The sequence below is a fragment of the Chiroxiphia lanceolata genome, chromosome 1 (assembly GCF_009829145.1).
Source record: "Chiroxiphia lanceolata isolate bChiLan1 chromosome 1, bChiLan1.pri, whole genome shotgun sequence".
In the NCBI taxonomy this organism is placed as follows: domain Eukaryota; kingdom Metazoa; phylum Chordata; class Aves; order Passeriformes; family Pipridae; genus Chiroxiphia; species Chiroxiphia lanceolata.
This window is the reverse complement of record NC_045637.1, coordinates 1970865-1981974: the sequence shown is the minus strand read 5'-3', so window position 1 is coordinate 1981974 and position 11110 is coordinate 1970865. Positions and strand designations below refer to the sequence as shown.

Sequence of the window (11110 nt, the reverse complement as noted above, 5' to 3'; positions counted from 1 at the left end):
AGAGAGACCTTTGGAGCAATGGAGATTAATTCCGTAGGAGAGAGAAGGCAGAGTGGAAAAGGGAGGAGGGGGGAGAGAAGAGAGCCCGGCCCCGCTCCGGGGCGGTCGCGGCCGGGTTCGGGATGTGCCGGTTTTTCTCTTTCCCGAGATCCCAGCGTGGCCCCGGCTCAATTAATCACTGCCTCGTTAGGGCACAGATGCAAAAGCGCCAAGTCAGGTGCTGCTCCAAAGGAAAAAAAATCCCGGGAGCTACAGGGCTGCTGCCGTGCCCCAAAACCACCATCCCCAGGGCCGAGGGGGCCTGGATATGATCCCTCCCGGTTGTCCCTGACAGGATCGCTCCGGTGCCACCGGAGACCCCCACGGGGGTTTGTTATCTCTACAGGAAGGTGAGGGAGATGTTCCATCCTCAAGCAGCTTGAGGACCTCACCAGAAGGAAGCTAAACCTGAGGTGGCATCCCCTGTGGATGAGGGAGATGAGTCTGGACGACTCTGGAGCCGCTGGAAGCGCCTTAGTGTCAGGAGGGATGGAGGCAGCCCCTCATCCCCACCTGTCAAAAGCGTCATCCCTGGATTAGGTGTTGCTATAACTGGAGGAAGGATAATAAACCCCCCTATAATCCAGTGTCTGCCCGAGCCTTGGAGCATCCTGGTGGGAGATGAGCCCCTGGAAATCTGTCCCGCTCCCCTCTGCGGTGGCTGCCGTGACGTGGGCACAGTCCGAGCTGCTTAAGAGCTTATGGAGCCCAAGGGGCTCCTTAGAGGCACCTTCCGAGGCTTGGGATGGGAAACAGGAATGTTTGAAGGGAAGTGGGGCGGGGGGGATTGAGATGGGAAGCAGGAAAAAGGCAAAGTTAATTTATCACCAAGCAGCAGGATTCAGGAGGCCCAGACTGGGCTGGTTGGTCACGAGTCATTCATGGATGGATTGATTTCATCTGGAATAACCCCTGGGAATTATTCTGGGTGTGAATTCTGACTCAACTGACCCCAACAAGCCCATTGATAATGGTGGATATGGCTGTGGACACCAGCCTGGAAGGACTTGGGAGCAAGGCAGAGATGGTGGAGGGCAAAGAACAAGCTTTGCTCTTCCTAAAGATTCTCCAAAACTTCCAGAAGGGCAAGAAAGGGGCCCGAGTGGGAGATGTGGTGCCCGGGAGAGGAAGCAAAGGTGGACTTGAGGCATCTTCCCACCACTTGGAGAGTGATCAGACATGGACTGATCCCAGGAGGGGGATGGAGGAGCTCACCAGGGCAGACTGGCAGGAATTTGGGGGACATTTTGTCTCCCTCCCCAGCCCAGGAGGCTTCTGTCCTGCCTCCTGCCCGCTGAGAGCTGCGGCGCTCCGGGTTTTTGTGTTCCATGAAATGTCCCCCGTGGATTCGACAGGAAAACCGAAGCAGTCACTTGGAAGATCCGAATTCACAGGGCCCATTTAAACCAGCAACTGGAAAAAGCCCTGTCTGAGAATCATGGAATGGTTTGGGTTGGAAAGGACCTTTGAGACAACCTAGGGATGATCCAGGGACACCTCCCGCTAGCCCAGTTTGCTGCAGGCCCCATCCAAGGTGACCTTGAAGGGCTTTTCAAATCACCAAGACTCAAAACAGCCCAGACTTGCCCAAATCACCGTGTTTTACCAAACAAGGGCATCAGTGGTGGTCGGAGAGAGGAGAAAACACCCAGTAAGGAGGAATTATTGTCACGACATCCTCGTGTCTCTCACAGCAGGAGAGAGAAAGATAAGCGCAATTTGGACTTAAAACCTCAAGGTTTGCTGCTCCAGCCTGGGACCAAAGGTGGCTCTGAGTCCACCAGGCTCTTGGTGACAGTGGGATCTCACCCAGCTGGAGAGGCAAATCCTGCCAACAAAGCTCCTGTCCAGCAGGATTAATGACTCCTGGAATGACATCCCCGGGCTTTCCCAACAAAGAACTGAATCAAGACTTTCTTATTGGTATTTAAATGGCTTTTAGGGGAAAAAAACCCACCACAACTCAAACCCCAGTGACTTCCCCCCCAAAAAATCCTTTTAATTGAGTCTGCAAAGTATTTAAATGCTTGACTGGTCGGGAATTGCTTAGAAATTGCTTGAGGAGCCACGGGGACCTCCTGGTGTCACCGAGCCGGTTCTGCCTCGTGCCACCGCCCAGGGATGAACTTTACCCCCCCAAGGATGTTCCTCCTTGTGCTTTAAGACCGGGATCCGGCCTCAAAAAGCAGAGGGAAGGTGCAAAAGCCAAGAGCTGAGCCAGCAGGATCTCTCCTAATGTGAGCAGAGTGGCCCTGCCTCAGTTTACCCCCCGGCTCTAAAGTGGATTAAATTAGTAATGAGGTGGATGGGAGAGGTGGGTCAGCTTAAATATTAATATTTGGAGGAAAAAAGCAAAGCACTCTCTTAAGTATCTCTTGCTCACACACATGCATATATATATATATATATATAAATATATATATATATATATATGTATTTCCTGCTCATATTTGAGCACAGCATGAAAGCTCCTCCAAGGAGGAGCTCACTTTGCACCCCAGCACTTTGTTCCCAGCTTCCCTGAGTGAGAACACCGAGATATATCAAACCTAAAGGAGGGAAAAATCGTCTTGGAAAAAGGGCCACCAAAAAAAAAAATAAAAGAAAAAGAAAGAAAGAAAAAAGAAAGAAAAAGACCCGACTCAATTTGACTTTCATGAGACACCGGTTAAATTTTATTTTTTTTTTTTCTCTTTAAGCTGCCACACACACACAAAAAAGGCAAATCGCCTAAAATTAGATCTGGGGAATTATTTTATCTGCATGGGGGAAAAAAGGCTGTTTGATACCTGTGTAATAGGGAACTTCTCAGCTTCCCAAACACCTCAGGAAGATGCTTTTGATTTTTTTTCCCCCCTCCTTTTCTCTCCTCCTCTTGTCTTGCCAAAAGCTCAGCTTATGATTTAAAAAAAAAAAAATTAAGAGCTCTGGCCAAACCTAAAGGGGAGATTTTGTTTAAAATAAAAAGCTGGAGTAGGTTATTTGTTCTGGGCTTTGAACAGATTTGTTTCTGTGCTCTCAGGACTATGAGAGCAATCCCACCAGCCACATAATTCCCATGGTGTTCTCAGGTCACGTTTCCCAGAAATCCTTGGGGTCACAGAGACCAAGACAGAGAAAGAAAAGACCATAAAACATGGAAGTTTCTTCATCAGTTTGAGCTGTAAAGTCCTGGGGAAAGGGAAGGGGAGGTCTGGAGTTCTGCCCTGCAGATCCCGGCATCCAGCTCTGAGCTCTCCAACAGCACAAGGATGTGGGAATGCTGGAGCAAGGCCAGAGGAGGCCACGGAGATGCTCCAGGGGCTGGAGCTCCTCTGCTCTGGAGCCAGGCTGGGAGAGCTGGGAATGTCCAATCTGGAGAAGAGAAGGCTCCAGGGAGACCTTGGAGCTCCTTCCAGTGCCTAAAGGGGCTCCAGGAGAGCTGGAGAGGGACTGAGGACAAGGGATGGAGGGACAACACACAAGGAATGGCTTCCCAGTGCCAGAGGGAAGGGATAGATGGGATATTGGGAAGGAATTCTTGGCTGGGAGGGTGTTGAGGGGTTGGAATGGAATTCCCAGAGAAGCTGTGGCTGCCCCAACCCTGGAAGTGTTCCAGGCCAGGTTGGAGCAACCTGAGCTAGTGGAAGGTCTCCCTGCCCATGGCAGGGTTTTGGAGTGAGATGGTTTTAAGTTCTCTTTGAACCCAAACCATCCTGGGATTCCCTGTTGGGACTGCAACATCTCTACCTCTCTGGGTGCCTCTCCAAAGTCTCCCAAGGCTTGAGGAAGTGACAAAGCCAAGTGCTTGGAGTGCTGGGAATATGTCTGCACCCACGGGTGACATCACAGCGGGGAAACCTGTCGTTGGGATTCCCTGGAAGCACCTTAGAGGAGAGATGAGCACCTTAGGGGAGAGACGTCACCACGTGGAGTGGCTGAGCCGGGCGAGGGACAAAGTGTCACCGGGATCATCCGCAGGGAACTCCACGTCACCACAGATCCCCTGCACGGAGCTCTGCAGGTGACAAACCCCCTGCCAGCCCCTCGGGGCTCTGTCACCAGGCACAAGGATGGGCTCACAAAGGGTTTGTGCAACATCTGGCACATCTGGGAGGGTTGATTTTAGTCGGGGAAAGGAAAAAATGCCGATGGGGCAGCAGATTTTGAGGCCGGGAAGGCACGTTGAGGCCTCCCTGACCTCATGGCACCAGCTGGGTGAGGGTGGCACCAAAATACACCCATCAGCTCCCTCGTGCTTCTAGAGGGACCGACCCCAACCACTGAAACCCCTCTTTGAGAGCAGAGGGTTTAGGGAAGAAGGAAAGGGATGGTTTCGTCTCGTTTTGATTTCGGTTTTGCAATCAAAGCTCTCGGGGGATTAAGATCCACGAGGTGTCCCTGCCCAGGGTGCTGGATCTGAGCTCCTGCCCCGTCAGCATTTCTAAACAGGGAGCTGATCCCTGTCCCTGCAGCCCCTGGAACTGCCCTGCAAGTGGCCACGCTCATGTCACACGTGATGGGGCCCGGAGGGAGGGCCTGGCAAGGTCCCAGCTGGGTAGGAGGAGGGACAATCACGGTCGTGCCCAAGAACCAAGGTCAGACCTTCAGGCTGCAGCTGTGACCGGCTGATTGTGTCATTGTCACCTCCTGGAAAAGTCCATCTCTGTGTTTGTTCACCTTGCTGAACTCAGGATCCCGGAATTATTGAGTTGGAAAAGACCTCCAAGGTCGTGGAGTCCAAGCTGTGCCCCATCCCCACCTTGTCCCTGAGGGTGTCCAGGCCTTCCTCAGACACCTCCAGGGATGGGGACTCCAAACCTCCCTGGACAGCCTCTTCCAAGGCCTGACAACCCTTTCCATGAAGGAATTCTTCCCGCTGTCCAACATGACCCTCCCCTGGTATAACTTGAGGCCGTTTCCTCTCCTCCCACCCCTTGTGGGAGCAGAGCCCGATTCCCACTTGGCTCCACCTCCTGTCAGGGAGTTGTGGAGACTGAGAAGGTCACCTCTGAGTCTCCTTTTCTCGAGGATGAGCCCTCCCAGCTCCCTCAGCTGCTTCTGCTGCTCCAGACCCTTCCCCAGCTTCGTTCCCTTCTCTGGACACGCTCCAACCCCTCAATGTCCTTCTTGCCATGAGGGGCCCAGAACTGGACATTCGGAAGAAGTTCTTTAGAGAGAGATTAATTGGGCACTGGAAGGGGCTGCCCAGGGAAGTTGGGAGTCCCCATCCCTGGAGGTGTCCAAGGAAGGACTGGAGGTGGCACTCAGTGCTCTGGGCTGCAGGACAAGGTGAGGTTGGGTCAGAGATTGGACTCCACGGTCTTTTGGAGCTCTTTTCCAACCTCAGTGACTCTGTGATTCTGGGATCTTGAGGAAAGAGAACAGGACAAAAAGCAGGATCACAGCCCTGGAGAGAGGGAGAGAAGATCCAGGACTGTTTGGACTAATCCCATGGGATTCAAACTTGGAAAGACGAGGGGTCTGTGACAGCAAGTGCCTTTACAAGGATCGTCTCCTCCAAGCTCAAGAGCAGTGGAAGAATCACAGAATGGTTTGGGTTGGAAGAGACCTTCAAGACCATCTAATTCCAACCTTCTGCCATGAGCAGGGACAACTTCTGCTATCCCAGGTTGCTCCAAGCCCAGTCTAACCCGGCCTTGGACACTTCCAGGGATGGGTGAACATCCCAAAGTGCAGATACTCAAACAAAAGTCCAGCTGGAATTTTTGGCCGTGTGAAAAAAAAAATAAAATAGATTGAATCTGGAATTACTATCAAAACCATCTCTGCCAAAATCTGTTCCCAACCCATCTCCAGGGGCAGAAGAGCTTCTTCTCCTGGTCTAAACACATCCAATGCCACCTCAGCACAGCCAGCAGGCACCTAGCACCAAAATCCCCTGGAAAAATCCCCCTAGAGAAGGGGCTGAAAGTGCAAAGGTGACAGGTTAATAGAGAGTCCCGCGTTAGATCCCGGCCGAGGGAAACGTCGTGCTCGGCAGCCCCAGTCGTGTCAAATTAATGGGCGAGATCATTTAGGCCGGGATAAAACCCACAACTTAATCCTTTTTCCCCTTCTTTTTCTTTCGGGGCAGGTTGTCGCCTCCGCCTGTTCCAGATGATGAATTGGTCCTGTTTGAGGCCGATCCGCTCGTTCGAGCGCGGCGCCGCTTTTCCAGGACTCCGCGCGAAATGAGGGAGCCCCGGCCATTTTTCATCCCCGGAGAGATGAGCGACACGGGGAATAAATTTTCCTGCTTAAAAATTTGCTGGGCCCAGGGTTTCTCGGCGAGGCAGCTTTGACAGGCTGTCACTTTGGTGGATGTTCGGCGCTCCGACTGTTCCGGGGGCCTTTTATTGCTTTTTAAAAAAGATTTAAAGGAAACGAAACCCCCAGTGCCCCATGACGTTGAGCAGGGGCGATGTGTGGATCTGACTCTATCCAGGCATCCCACAGGTCCTGATCCCATTTTTTCCCCTCAGGAGAAGATCAGTGCCAGGTGCCAGGGCTGGGAAGCAAAGGGAGGGGAGGTGGGAGTGGCACCAAACACACAACTCACTTGTGGCTCATGGAGGAGCCAAGATTTGTGGGTCCCTCCCAGCTGTGGAATCTGTGGAATCTCTGAAATAAGATTTGACGTCCTGCTCTTTTCCCTGACAGTGGGAGGAGGAGAATTTTTCCAGGTTTGATGAAGAACAACAACACACACATCCAAGGCAGTTCCCTGATGTGCCAGAGGGATCCAGGGACCTCTGAGGACACCCAGAACAGGAACAACCACTGAGACCCCCCCTCAGGGGGAATATTTGCATTTTGGGGCTGGAAAATCCGAGTCCATCTTGTCTGACTTCGCTTTGCTGAGCCCTTGCACCCCTGGGCTGGGCTGAGATTCATTTTCACAGGAAAAGTAGAATTCCTACCCCGCTCCCGCCTCTGGGCAGGACCTGCTGGGCAGTGGGAGTGGTTTATCCTCATACAGGGCAATGATCTTCTTAAAAAAGTTGCCTTCTCTCTAGATTAGGCACTTTGCAGGAGGAATTCACCTTCTCTTCCATCTCCAAGACCGTTCAACATCCTGGAGCTGCTGTGACATTCCAAGGTGTGACGCATTTCCCACAAGCTCTCTGTGCTATGGAGAAGACTGGAACACTCCATGGGGAGTCAGGAATGGAAAAAGAATGGGAGGAACTGCTCTTTCAAGGTCTTTCCTGCTATCTTTTGAAGTCTCTTTGACATGGAGCTGCACCACTGCATGGAAAGCTCATGTTAGAGAGGTTTGACGTCCTCCAGACACCTGCAATTCCCAATTGGATTGTGGGCATGACTTTTTGGGCACGTTGCCTCCACTGAATTTTCCACCAGGCAGCGAATGGCAGCTGTGGGAAACAGCTGGACAGATGTGGAGGGGGTGGATCCCACCAGAAGCCACCTGAGATCCATCGTGCCAGGCCCACCATCTCCATGAGGATTGGAACAACCCGGGGGTGGACAAAGGTCTGAAAGGTGGGGCAGGGCAGGGTGAGGAGCAATGACAACCCCAACGTGCAGAAAGAAGGGAGAAAGGGAGGAGGATCCTCTCCCAGGCATGAGGTGGCCAATGTTGACCCTTCAAACCAGGTGTCACGTTGCCCATAGAATCCTGGAATCTTGGAATCATAGAGTCATGGAATGGTTTGGGTTGGAAGGGGAGCCTGAAGATCATCTGATTCCAACCCCCTTCTATGGGAAAGGACAGCTCCCAGTAGCCCAGGTTGCTCCAACCTGGCCTTGGACACTTCTAGGGATCCAGGGGCAGGTACAACTTCTCTGGGAATTCCATCCCAGCGCCTCACCACTCACACAGGGAAGAATTTCTTCCTAATATCCAATCTAACCCTGCTCTCTGACAGTTTTCAGCCGTCCCCCCTTGTCCTACATGCTCCTGGAAATAGTTTTGCCTCATCTTTCCTGTAAATTCCCCCTTCAGGTCCTGGAAGGCCACAATTAGATCACCCCGAAGCTTCTCTTTTCCAGGCTGAACAATCCCAGTTCTCTCAGCCTTTCCTCATTTGACCATTCCTCAAAAAGGCTGGGAGGTGGGAGAGCACCAGCAGCAATTCCCAGGCTTCCCAGAGACACTGGGAACGGAGCCGGATCAGTCCCAGGATTAATGTTGTTATTGTTGGATGAGGGGAGGGATTAAACCAAGCAGTAAGCTAAGACTAAGGAAAATGAAGAGGAGACACTCTGAGCTGCAGGTCAGACCTCCAGAGAGCTATTTGGGGTGAAAACCAGAGCTTGGGGAAGGCTCAAAACCATCAGCTATAGGGGAAACCATCAGCTATAGGAACAGAGTCATTCCGACCCTGCCTCAGCAGGGATTGTCCCAGGGAGGGGGGAAAAAAATAGGAATGGAGGATCAATTCCTTCGGAACCAGGCCAGGCTGGCCCCAGAGATGGGCACTGGGGGAATGTGGGCTTATAAATGCTTCATGGAGTCCTGCAGGGACAGGGCTTGGTGTCACTTTAAAAAGTAAACATGGGCAGCCTAATGAATGAGTTATATCCCAGACGCTCCATTCCAGGAGAGGTATTTAACAGGCACTATTGGATTCCCTGGTATCTCTCTATCTGTAACCAGTGCATTATGACCATTAATGGATTTTTGAGGCCCGATTGATTTTTCATTAATTTGGTAAAAATCTTTTCCCTCTCCCATATAATTCCGTCTTAAAACGCTCGCCCTGACAGCCCGATAAGTCACTCACCTCATAATGCAAGTCTGGCTCATAAATCTCAGGGATGTGGGGAGTAGGGGGGAGGGGGGAGGGAAGGGGGAAAAGGGGAACCTCCCTGGGTCGGGATGGAGCTGCCAAGCGGATTCCACTGCGGGAGGAATAGGAAAAATCCGTCAGTGACGGAAGGAGGGGACACGTGGATGGGAATAAGATTTGGGGGGGCTGACGGGCACCTGAGAGGGAATTCCAGAGGCCACCTTGTCTTCCCAAGCCTGGATTTTGTAGGATAGTTCTGTGAAACACTGGGATGCCTCAGGGAACTCAGCTGGGGAGTCTGATCCATGTTGTCCCAAAAATTTGCACTCCATGGAAGGTGCCGGCAAAGAAGTAAAACCTCCTGGCATTGTAGCCCAGGGCCTCCTTGTGGATTCCTGGTTTTTCCCTGCGTGGTTTCAGCTGTTTGCAGAGGGAGAATCATGATCCAAGGTTTGTTCCTCCCAAAAGCTGGGTCCTACCCCTGGGCAAGAAAGCCCATCAGTCCAGGTGTCCCTGAGGGTGTCTGGGACACTCCGGGCCTCCCTGAGAGCTCGGATCCAACCTGTGAAAAATTCCAGGGTGTCCCAGCTGAGGCCAGGATGGATTTGCCTCTATCCTGGTGCACCCAGAAACAGTTTTCCTCTAAAAAGAAAACTAATCTCATGCTCCCTTGAGTGACCCAGTGACCGCTTGGCTGTTGGGATAGAGGAGGAAAACCTCATGGGACAAACATTCCTGAGGGATCTTCACCTGGATGAGTGAAGATCTGCTCTCTCTGCTCCTTCCAGGAGGGAGAAGAGCCAGAGATTACCCTCCTTGGGAACATTTGGGAACAACATCCCAGGGTCTCTGCTTGGGTGGGAAGAGCCACGAGTAATAAACAAGGAGTAAGGAGCGAGCAAGGACAGAATCGGTCATTCCTGCTGTGCAGAGTGAGGGGATTTGGGCAGAAAATTTGGGAATAAGTGTCCTAGAGCAGGGACAGAACCCACATCAATGTCATATGCACATGGATCATCCTCTCCCAAAAGCTTCTGCACAGCAGCACCAGGCTCTGGAAAAGCAGGGAGGTGACCACGGTTGAACTTCCTGCGCAATTTGCTCCAAGCAGGAAAACATCCTGAAAGTGGTGCCTGAATCCCACAGGTGGAAAATTCAGCTCACTTTCAGCAGGATCCCTGGGTCTTCCAGGCTGGAAGAGCCCGGAAGTCTCTAAGTTCATGTTCTAAAAAGCTCTGCTCCAGGATTAAGGGAAGATATGGTGTTGTCCAACAATTTGCTCCAAGCAGGAAAACATCTTGAAAATGGTGCCTGAATCCCCTTGGGAAGGAATAGGTGGAAAATTCCCATGCAGAATTCCTCCAGGTAGGAAACCCTGCCCAGGAATGCTCGGAGGAGAGGCCACAACTCCCCTTACAGCAGAGTGTTGTATCCTTTCCATGTTTTCAACAACATTCCTGGAAAAAAGAGCCTCATTAGCACTGATATGCCCTTAATCCTGAAGCAGAGCTTGTTAGAACCAGAACATCAGGGATTTCTGGACTCACCCAGCCTGGAAAACCCAAAGATCCCACTGAAAGTGAGCTGAATTTTCCTACTGTGGAATTCAGTCACCACTCTCAGGATGTTTTCCTGCTTGGAGCACGTTGTTGGATGACACCACATATTCCCTTAATCCTGCAGGAGAGCTTGTCAGACACAGGGAGTCAGGGAATTCTGGGCTCATCCAGCCTGGAAAACCCAGGGATCCCACGGAAAGTGAGCTGAATTTTCCAACTGGGGGATTCAGGCACCACTTTCAGGATGTTTTCCTGGTTGGAGAACATTGTTGGACAACATCATATATTCCCTTAATCCTGGAGCAGATCTTGTTAGAACCAGAACATCAGGGATTTCTGGGCACATCCAGCCTGGAAAACTCAGGGATCCCACTGAAAGTGAGTTGAATTTTCCAACTATGGGATTCAGGCACCACTTTCAGGATATTTTCCTACTTGGAGCAAACTGTTGGACAACACCACAAGGCAGAAACAAGCCCAGGTGATAGAAAATTCCAGAAATCAACTCCAAAATTCCCTTTTCTCCCTCAAAGACCTGCAAACAAACATAATTTTTTTTTTGTTGACCACCTCCTGTGAAGGAGGTGAGGGATGATTCCCATAAAAAGCTTCTACTGGCTCCTGGATTATCTCCCAATTGTTTATTAAAACCCCAAAGTTAATGAGGACTAACGAGCAAATAATCAATAGCCCCTCAGGTCACCCAGGAGTAGATAAAGCCTCAATAAGCCCTCGGGGATGAGTGTATTTACTAAGCAGACAATTATCAGGGTAATG

The 11110-nt window shown here is 51.4% G+C and overlaps 1 long non-coding RNA gene across 1 annotated transcript; it reads left to right on the top strand.

Annotated features, from left to right (window-relative positions):
* Nucleotides 1-3923: 3923 nt before the first annotated feature.
* On the top strand, nucleotides 3924-6287 carry LOC116789688. Its single transcript, XR_004358126.1, has 2 exons — nucleotides 3924-4042; nucleotides 6116-6287. It is a non-coding gene; the product is annotated as an uncharacterized LOC116789688 (long non-coding RNA).
* The last annotated feature ends 4823 nt before the right edge of the window (nucleotides 6288-11110 follow it).